A 10647-nucleotide genomic window follows, 5' to 3' on the forward strand; every position below is an offset into this window, starting at 1 on the left:
CCAACATGACAGGTATCAATGCTTCTTTGTAATTATGATGAGTCTAAATGAAAATTTATTCGCAGGTTCTCAAATACAGGGCTCAGGCCCTAGACTTGATGTGAAACTGATGTGTGATTCTGTGCTATCGTCTCCATGTTTTCTTAAAATCCTATGTATAAAGAATAATTCCTAGGGCGACAGACTAGTGCTGTGATCTTGCACAGAAGAGAGTGGTCTAGGCACAAGGGCTGTTCCTTTACAAGGTAAATCCAGTACTACAATGTCTTGTAAAAATATGTTACTCTCTCTTGACCCTCAACCTTCTGAATATGAAGATGTGGCAAGAATGTCTTCACTAAGTACAGGTTTCCTGATCTTGAATGTTTCTGCATTCAGAACTTGGAGGAGATCAATTCTTTTTTTTTTAATAAAGTACTTTTTAAGTTTTCTTTCTTTCTTAAAAAATATTTATTTTATTTTTAAAATACATGTATGTTGTGTGGGAGTGGGGAGGTGTCTTTGCATGAGGAATTACAGGTGTTGAGGAGTCTAGAAGTCATTGGCTCTGATGGAACTGGAGATATCAGTGATTATGAGTGACCTGATGTAGGTGCTAGGCACTGAATTTGGACCCTCTGCAAGAATATTAAAAAATTGCTGAGCGCTACAAAATAGTTTACAGCCTCAGCTCTTCTTACTAGTAATGGCTTGCAAGATTAAACAGGTTGACTGCTAAGTTCTGCTTTCATATGAAATACATGCTTGTATGACTGAGGCACCTGCTGGATGTCTGTAATAAAATCAAGCCTTTCCTGTGCCCAGACAAGGTAAGTCGATTTTACTCCTCAAAATTATAACTTTTTTTTTATAATCCCTTGGCTAACAATAGCTGGGGCCTTACCTAGAAAACTCTTTCTGGTTTGGTCCTGGCCTAGTCTTTTTAATCAGCACTTGGGCAGTGAAGGTAGGTGGATCTTTGTGAGTTCAAGTCCAGCCTCATCTACAATGTGAGTTTCTCAGAAAGCCAGGACTGTTACACGGAGAAACAAACAAAGACAAGCTTCCCCAAGAGCAGGGTAGAGCAACTTCCTTATGACTTATACAAGTTAAAAATAATTTTGTTTTTACAAGCCTTGTAGCGCTGTGAATGAAGGTCCGTGAGAGCCCATAGCAAAGGATAACCAATGTGTATTAGGGAACACTCACAATAGAAAGCTGCTGTGTTCTTCTGCTCTGTGGGCACCGAGAGCTGCAAACTGAACTCTGACCACCGACCAAGTGAAAGGAAAAAAGGGCTAAGCAAGCTTCCTGTCTGTGATTATAGTACCTCAGACCATGCCCTAATGGCTGGTATCTAAAAGGCTGAATGAATTCCCACACCAAAGCATGGCACAGTAAATTTATCCTCTCAAGGCATTGTTCATCACTACCAGAACTGGGCTATACAGTCTCAGATCCTTTCCCGAGTGACATATTTCCTCCTACATAGCTCCACTTCTCAAAGATTCCAATGGCCCCCTAAACAGTGCCACCAGCTGCAGCTTGAATGTTCAAATACATGAGCTAAGGCAGATATATTTTCCATTCAAACCACAATAAGAATCATACAAGCAACTCAACCCAGCAACATAGGTGTTCATCTGACTTTGAACTTCTTCAATTATATAAGGCATGAACAAAACAAAGTCAAGCTGTTACCATTTTATCATAAGAATGGCTGCTTTCCAATGTCCAGCAAGATCTCCTCTTTTCAAAGACCTTATCAGAGTGGTCTTTGTCTTTTTCCCTCCCTATCAAAATTCAGTTCTATGGTACTTGAATCCTGTCTGACAGAATTCAGGACAGTGGTTCTTAACCTGCCGGTCACAACCTTTTTGGGGGTCAAACAGCCCTTTCACAAGGGTCACCTAAGACCATTGAAAAACACAGATATTTACATTACAATTCATAACGGTAGCAAAATTACAATTATGAAGCAGCAACAAAAGTACTTCTGTGGTTGGGGGTCTTTACAACATGAGGAAATATATTTCAGGGTCTCAGCATTAGCTTGAGAACCACTGATTTCAGGATTTCTCTACGGCTTCTTTCTTTCCCTGAGTTTTCAAGGGAAGTGCCTTCTGAGTTGCTGTCATAACATGGGCTTTTAAAGATTTTATTTTATTTTTTAAGTGTCTGTATGTGCATGCTTGCAGAGTCCAGAAGAGGGTGTTGGATCCCCTAAAGCAGGAGTTAAAGGAGGTTGTGAGCTTCTGACATGGGTTCTGAGAGTTGAACTCAGGTTTTCTGCAGGAATAGCAAATGTTCTTAATCACTAAGACATCTCTCCAGCCCCAAAGAGGCCTTTCCCTAGCATTCAGGTCAAAACTCTTTCAACTTATACCCACTATTGATTTCCATATTTGAAAGATTTGTTATACTAAATCCCCATTTCCTTCTTCCAATTCAATTTCTGTGTATGTCTGCTAGTAGACATACACCTGTGAGGGCAATTTATAAGAAAAAAAAACATATAGTTCTGGAAGCTAGAAAGTCAAGTTAAAGTACCTGTGCCTTCAAGAACAGACACTTTAAGAATAACTGTTGGGGACTGGGGAGAAATTTCAACAGATAAACGTGCCCAGTTTGTGGAATCCCCCCTTAAAACCAACAAGGAGACTGAGTCCCATATGTAAAAGCAAAGAGACTTTATTCTTTTTCAAGCTCAAACTCAGACTCTCTGTTTAAAGCGTTGGCACAATCAGAGACCCGTGAGCTCAGTTGGGGTGGTTTTTTTTTTTTTTAAAAAAATAATATCAGAGGTTAGGGTGAGGGATTTCTAAGGTTATGACTCCTGATTGGCTGATATTTATCTAGGGGTTCCCTGGTGAAAGGGGATGGATTGTGATGGGCTAAAGGACATTAGGCAATCCCATCTATAATGGTTGGAACGGGAATTTCCTTTGGAATGTTAAGGTACTTTCTCCTTGGATGGTCCATTCCTGGGTGATGCCTGGGTGGTCTCCTTGGATGGTCCATTCCTGGGTGATGCCTTTGTGCTCTTTCCTGGAACCAGGTAATCTAAAACTCAGGCCCTATTGAGCTTGTCATGACTGGGCCCCACAGCTTTCTATCAAGCTCAACTCCCTGAGTTTAACCCCTGGTATGAACAGAGGTAGGAAGAGAAAACTGATTCTCATACATTGTCCCTGTTCTCCACACATGCTATGGATCCCCCCCACACACACTTCAAATGTAATTTTAAAAAAGCTTTTTGGGCTGAAGAGACTGCTTAGTTGGTAAAATGCCCATTGTCAAACACAAGGAACTGAGCTCCTATCCCCAGCACCTATGTTAAAAAGCAAAACAGTACACCAGTATGCAGCATACGCCGTAGCTTCCACAGAGGTACAGTGGAGATAGGTGAACCTCTAAAGCTCCTCAGGCAAGTAGTCTACCTGAATTGATGAGCTTCAGGTTCGGTGAGAGATCCTGTCATTCAGAAAGCATATGTGAAGAAATAGGAGGGAGTGAGGCTTGGAATTGAAAGTGCACATTTAATTCCAGCACTGGGGATACAGAGGCAGGAAGATCTCCGAGTCGTCCAAGTGAGTTCCAGAAGAGTCAGGGCTACACAGAGAAACTTTGTCTATGGGTTGGGGCTTCTAAGAAGGAGGCAAAGTTCCAAAAATCAGTGATCTTGCACTCTAGAGCAAATGGTAAGCCCGGGAGCATAAACATTCATTTTGTGTGTGTGTGTGTGTGTGTGTGTGCTGTGTATTTGTGTTGTGCATGTGAATATGTAGGTGTATCCACACACATGCCAGAGGTCAGATCGATATTTCAATCTGGGTCTCTGCCCCATTGCCTTGAGAAAAGGACTCTTATTGAATTGGAAGCTTGTCCTGTCTCAAAACAATAAGGTGGAAAAGTAATTGACAGACATTTCTATTTCAGTCTTTGATTTATGACCTCCATGAATTTTATGCACATACAGACAGAGACACATGCAGACACACAGAAACAAACACTATATGATACTATTGACAGATTAACAACCAAAAAAAAACACAGATAGATTAATGACAACCAGTCACAGAAAAGGAAAACAGTTTTTAGTACATCCCTATGGAAACAGAAAATGTATTCATAGTAGAGGAGGCATTGTATAACAGTGGTTGGAATCATGGTCTGTCTTAACCCGTGGCTCATGGAAAAGCTAGTGTTTACTTAGAAACAAGCACATGCTCCTTTTTCCTTGAACAATAGTGAGGTTATATATTGAAAGAGGAAGCAAAAAACATGAGTGTTTTGAGAAGTGACAGCCAAAAATATATTAAAATGTTGGAATAGAGATTTTCCATAAGAAGAAGGAAATGGAGGCTGGAAAGATGGCCTTTATATTGTATGAGTATTTTGCACGCATGTATATATGTGTATCACATACATGTCTGGTGCCCACTGAGGTTTGAAGAGGATCCCCATTCCAGGCAATGGTGGTGCATACCTTCAATCCCAGCACCTGAGAGGCAGAGACAGGGGGGATTTCTGTGAGTTCGAAGCCAGCCTGGACTACACGGTGAGTTCCAGGACAGGCTCCAAAGTCACAGAGAAACCCTGTCTTGAAAAACAAACAAATAAACACACAAACAAACAAACAAAAAGAATCTGCTGGGGCTGGAGTCACAGGCCACTGTGAAATACCATGTAGACACTGAAAATTCAACACGGTCTTCTGCAAGAGTAACAAATACTCTTAATCTGTGAGTCAATTTTCTATCACCAGATGGCTCAACTTTGAAGAGTGCTTGCTCCTTTTGTTGAAGACCAGTTTCAGTCTCAGCACCCATGCTCACAACCAAAGGTAACTCCAGAACCAGGGGATATCTTCTGGCCTCCAAAGGCACCTGCACCCACATGCACTACAAACATACATGCACACACATGAATAAACAATAATACCCTCTAAAGACAAAAAAAAGAATCTGAAATGGACAGAGAAAGTCAGTCTATGAGTACAAGAAAGATGCTTCGGGATAGTAGAAAAGACATCCGACCCCAGTTTACTCCTCCATGGAATATATATATATATATATATATATATATATATATATATATACCAACCTGTATGTAACATGTGTCATGGGTGAATTCTGGAAATTGACTTAACAGAAAACAAAGCCTAGTTTGGTAGTGGTGTCACAAGTCTTTAATCCCAGCACTAGGGAGGCAGAGACAACTAGCCTAGTGAGCTCCTGCCCATGTGGCCGAGTGAAGGGGATTCCTTATATATTTTAGACGAAGATGGAAGTTCCATATCACATTTTCTTTTCTTTCCTTTTTTTAAATAAAAGTTTTATTGGAGAAAAAATGAACCACCACATACACAGGGGGGGAGAATCACAAAAATTCAAGTGATACAGAACAACTGAAATTCACAATTATCCAACGTAGTTTGCCATCACTTTTCAGTGTCTTAACTAGCTTCCCTAAATAGTCTGGTTAGTTTTTCAACTGAGACAGAATCAAATTTTCAAAGAATGAAGGACCTCAGAAAAGGGACCCACCTTCAAAACAATGAAGGTAGTTATCAAGAGCCTTCTACTAGAAACAACTCCACCTAAAAATTCTGTAAAAATTAACTAGTGAGTGGTGTAATAGTCTCCATACCCCAGAGACCAACAGGGATGAATTACAACACTGATGTTGATGGTCCAGTAAACAGAACAGCTACATTTCCTTGCCAAAAGAGCTCCTGTAAGGAAATCAGGGAGAAGCTGAATAAAAATATACAAAATAGCTGCTCAAAAAGAATTGGGAAGTTAATTCTAAATACCATATATAGTCAAACAGTATGCAAGTTGATGCAATAAAGAGAAATGGGCAAGTTAAAGTACAGACATCTGGCCACAGGTCTCTGAGAATTCAAGAAAACCATCAATAGTAGACATAAGATCTTGGTTCATAAGATCTGAACCAAGTTGAAGGTTCAGATCTAAGCAGCTCCCCTAATGGCTTCAGAAAGACAAGGGCATATGCTGGTGAATGAAGCACTGAAGAAGTTTTCATTGAAAAGCAAACACTAAAACTGTCTGCTTCTCTCCAGTAATCAACTCCCTTAATAGAAATGGAAACCAGAAGGAAAAACAAAACCCTCTGGTAATGAAGAGAAGTCTTTTACTCACATTTTGAATTTGAAGAACAATACTTTTGTTATTTTGTGTGTGTGAACAATTTGGGGACATTTCCCTGAAAAGCAGGTGTCTAGTGGCTATGAGAACTCTTAAATTCAAGCAATTTAAAAAAAAGAATCCAGGACTTGACATTTTCAAATAGGGAGTATATAAGGGAGACAAGGGAGAAGCATATGTAGAGTTTCTGCAAGTCAGGAGGTGGATGAAAGTTAAAGCTTTCATCCAACAGAGAAGAGATGCTTCCAAAAAAATCCCACTTCAGTAGAAAAAACTGGAATGCAAACCCTAGGAAGCCTCTAATACCTGACAACTGGCCCAAGTTAAAGACAAACGATCCAAACAACATTTACAGATTGAAGCACAATGAAAAGCAGCTGGTGATTTTTGTTCCTGTAATCTACAAAACAGGTTGATTTCGGTTTCCTGTGATTTTCATACTATATTCATTTTTAATAAAAAGAACTGGATTTCCCCCTCTTGCTATGCTCTTCTAGTGCAAGGTGGTCAGCAATTTTTCTATTTTATCTATTTAATAAGTACTGTTAATCAGCTCAGTAAATTTGGGGCTAAGTCTTGTGTACACATCCCATACTCATAAATGGAAACCTTTAGGATGTGACTATATAAGGTATTATGGAAGTAACTGTCACCCTACTTTAAAAATTTGTTTCCAAATAAGGTTTCTTAACCAATCCCTTCAGTGTAACAGAATGCCAACAGCAATAACAACTTATTTTTCTTTTCAAGGGAAACCACAAAATGGGTGAACAAACAAGTCCAGGGTGGTTTTTCTATTTAATAAATACATCCAGAACTCTGTATAGTAAATAAAGTTTGCATGCAGTTTAAGTATCTTTAAGTGACTTTTAAGCAAATAAACCTTTTGTTTCATTAATGATGTATAAGAATTCCCCCTCCCCCCTTTTAATGGCCATAGGGGTCTCTTCCCCATTTCCAAAAGGAATCATGAAGACCAGGAACTTTCTTAAAGATTTTTCTGCATATCATACTAAATAACATGCAAAGAGTTCAACAATATTCTTCTTAAAGAATAAGTATTACTCTTTAAATAGGCATGTTAACCACTGAGAAAAGTCCACGCAACTATTTCCATTACACTACTTCATTTGGTCATCAGAAGTATAAAAAAAAGTCAAATAACATGAGATTCAACAAGTTAGTTTATCCAATGGCTATGGCATATGACAGCAGATGTTCCAAGGCCAACATTCTATGCAATATAGTTGTACTGGCTTGGATTTTCTTTATCTCTTTCCATGTAGTCCCGATCAATTAGGGATTCTATTCTCTTCTTTAGATCTGCAGGTTTTACTGGAAATTTTAGCTGATTGTAGACTTCTGAAACAAGAAGACTGTGGCTAAGTGTTTTCCTCATCTTCATAATTCGGACAATTGCAGCATCAATTTGGTATTGTCTGTCTTGAAATACTCTTTCTGTAGTGCTTGCTTGTTCTTTAGCCGTTTCTTTCATTTGGATTTGATTGATCTTAATCCTGAATAGTTTGTGTTTGAAATCATCATTACAAATGAATTTGTCAGCATCTTCGATATCTTTGCCCTTTGGATTTTTAGCCAGAACTCTAGCTTTGCCACAGGCTAGTGACTGCAGTGTTCTCCTTAATTCTCCATCCTCTATCCCGGTAGCTTGCTTGATCTCTTTTAAACTGAACTCCTCCGCTTCATTAAACATTAGCAGCACCAGGGTTTGAAAAAGAGAGACCTGAAATTCTTTTTTACCCTCTTTAAATTCAGCTTTTAGCACACAGTGTCCCAAAGTTGACTGCCACTGGAGTTTCCTGCCACTGTGTTTGCCTAAGTAAAATGTCTTGAAAATTTCCTGAAGCTTTACCATCTCTGGTGGCAAATAGACCTCCATAGGTACATATGTTGGCCAGTAACCCAATGTCAGGATATTCACAGTTAATTCAATATTGCCAGGTACATTCTGCTTCTGCATATACTGTTTGAACTGAACCATGATGTCTTTTGAAAGTTCCATGTCTTTGAACATCCCTTCAAGCTTGCTGGTGAATGCAGCTCCACATTCATGTTTCAGTTTAGACAGCATTGATTTTTCAGCATCTACAGACGCACTCTTGCCCACTAATAGGCGTTTGGCTAAATTTTTCTTATAGAAGGCCTCAAACACATCTTTGCCATAGATAAATCTAAATATAATCATTATTTTATCCAGCATTTTCTCAAGCTCTTCATCTGTGGCTTCTTTATTGCCAGCACGAAGTTTTGAATCTATATACTTAGCTATCAGTTCAGCTGGTTTATTTGGTCTTTTATTAATGAATGTTTCAAATGCTTCTTTCATAGCACTGATAAATTTGTCATTTTTCAGAAAGCAGGTATCAATTATATGGTCAACTTGATCTTTAAAGTCCAACAATTCTTGAACCATGGTTTTATCTTTTTCAGGATTAATAACAATAGTACTTCCAAAAGCCTTAATATAGTCAATCCACTGCTGTAAGAGAACCTGAACTCCACCTCGAACTCTACTGAAGAGCTGATACAGAAGAGACAGATCTTGAATTCGATTTTCATCAAGAAGGTTATTGAAACCTTTCTGAAGTATGGCTGTTAAATGTTCACCTAGAAGTTGTTTCTCAACAGAAGCCATTAGTGACTTCTGGGTGGTCTGATCTAAGTAAGTCATAAGTCTGTCTGCTTCTTCTTCTAGGCGTTTATTAACATGATGAAGATACTCAGGAACCTCTCTTTCTTGCATTAACTTTTGACCTTCAGCTGTATAAAGCTGGTTAGTTTCTTCTAAAAATCGTTGTTCAAAAGAGTCTTGGTAGATTTGCAAATCAGACAGCATAGTTAAAAGGCTTCGAAGTAAACTCCTATCGATTGCTTCAGCATTCCGCTCTCTCTCAATCAAGAGAAGGATGCCATCAGTTGTTTTCCTTTGAACTTTTCGATGACTTATAATATGAGCCCGAAATAACTCTAATCCCATGTCCCAAATGGAGGGCAGCATGGAATTCTGGAGAACATAAGTTCTATCCAAAAACAAAAAAATGCTCCTGATCATTATCATTTGCCTACAATGATTTTGCCAGCATTCATCAATCTTTTTTAGAAAAAGAACACCATCCAACGAATCCTCTCTGAATTGATGAATCTGTGCTTTGATATGATCTTCACAGATCTGTCTCAGCTGCATATACAAATTTGCAGAAATCTTGTAAGAACAAAGATTTTCTACAGCCTGGTAGAGTTCTTCTAAATTGTACTTAATTGAAGTACTATTCTGAATAGCTTCCACTGCTTCTTTCAGCTTCTGCCATGTCTCCTCTGGATAGTTTTCTGGTAATTTAGGCTTATCTTTAAAGTTCTTGATCACTAACTTCTTAGCTGAGCCAGGCTTGGTGTTAGCAAAGCTAGAGACCGTGGTAGATGATTTAGACAGGCCGTTTGCATGGTGCACTGAAGCCACAGAAGAAATTAACACACTCTTATTTTTAAGTTGCTGCTGCTGTGAGGTTGCAGCAGTGGGCGATGATGAGGAAGATGAGGAAGCCTCCTCAGCCATTTTCGTTTCAAACCCTACAAACTCCAGGGTGTCTTCAAAACGAAGCTTCTTTTGTATCAGTATGTGGTTGGAAGTGACCACTGGAACCCCGGGGCAGCAGGACGAGGTTGAAGGGGACGCCGAATCTCTAAGTTGTGGAGGCGTGGAGGAGGAAGAGGTGGAAGCAAAGTCTTCTCTCTCTTTACTGCTGCTTCTGCTGTTTAACTTTCTCTTCTTGGCAGAGGTGGGCGGAGTGGTGCTGGTATTACCATCAGTGGCTGATCTGACCTTCTGAGCAGCAGCAGAAGCAGCAGAGGGATTGGGGGAAGAAAAACCAGAAGTGCCTGGGCAGACACTTTTTATAGCTCTCTGATCCCGAAGCCTTGGGGTCCGCTGGACTTGAGGTGGGGGGGCCATGCCACATTTTCAATGAATACTATGTGCTTGCAGTTAGGCTGTCTCTGATTCCCAGCAGGCAAGAAAGAGGAGGGAGTCTGTTAGCCTGCATGTAGAGTCATCTATGAGAGTGGGGAAAGCAAGAAGATAGGAAATAAATGATCGGGAGAGTTTTACAAAATGACCTGATTCTTACTAGTAATAATCTGTTATGGTGATCAGAAAACCCGGGATAATCATAACTCAGCAGCTCAATGGTCACCTGCTCCGTTGACTGAGTTGGTGGTGGTTAAACCAGACAGCTGTGGATTGGGGTAGTGATTCTCACACAAGCTTGTTGAGGGTTTTTACTGTGAGACATATGGGCTGGAATAAGATGGGTAGAGGGGAAAGTGGATTAGGGATCCTGTACTCTTGTAGTTTGAATGAAAATGGACGTGCCCCCCCATAGGCTCACAGAGAGTGGCCCTATTGGGAGGTATGACCTCGTGGGAGAAAGTGTGTAACTAGGGTGGGCTTTGGGGTTTCAGAAGTCCAAGTCAGGCC

The 10647-nt window shown here is 39.9% G+C and overlaps 1 pseudogene; it reads right to left on the minus strand.

Moving 5' to 3' along the window:
• Nucleotides 1-7383: 7383 nt before the first annotated feature.
• On the minus strand, nt 7384-10122 carry LOC142855378 (cullin-4B pseudogene; annotated as a pseudogene).
• Between the last annotated feature and the right edge of the window lie 525 nt (nt 10123-10647).

Source organism: Microtus pennsylvanicus, chromosome 8 (genome assembly GCF_037038515.1).
Source record: "Microtus pennsylvanicus isolate mMicPen1 chromosome 8, mMicPen1.hap1, whole genome shotgun sequence".
Classification (NCBI taxonomy): domain Eukaryota; kingdom Metazoa; phylum Chordata; class Mammalia; order Rodentia; family Cricetidae; genus Microtus; species Microtus pennsylvanicus.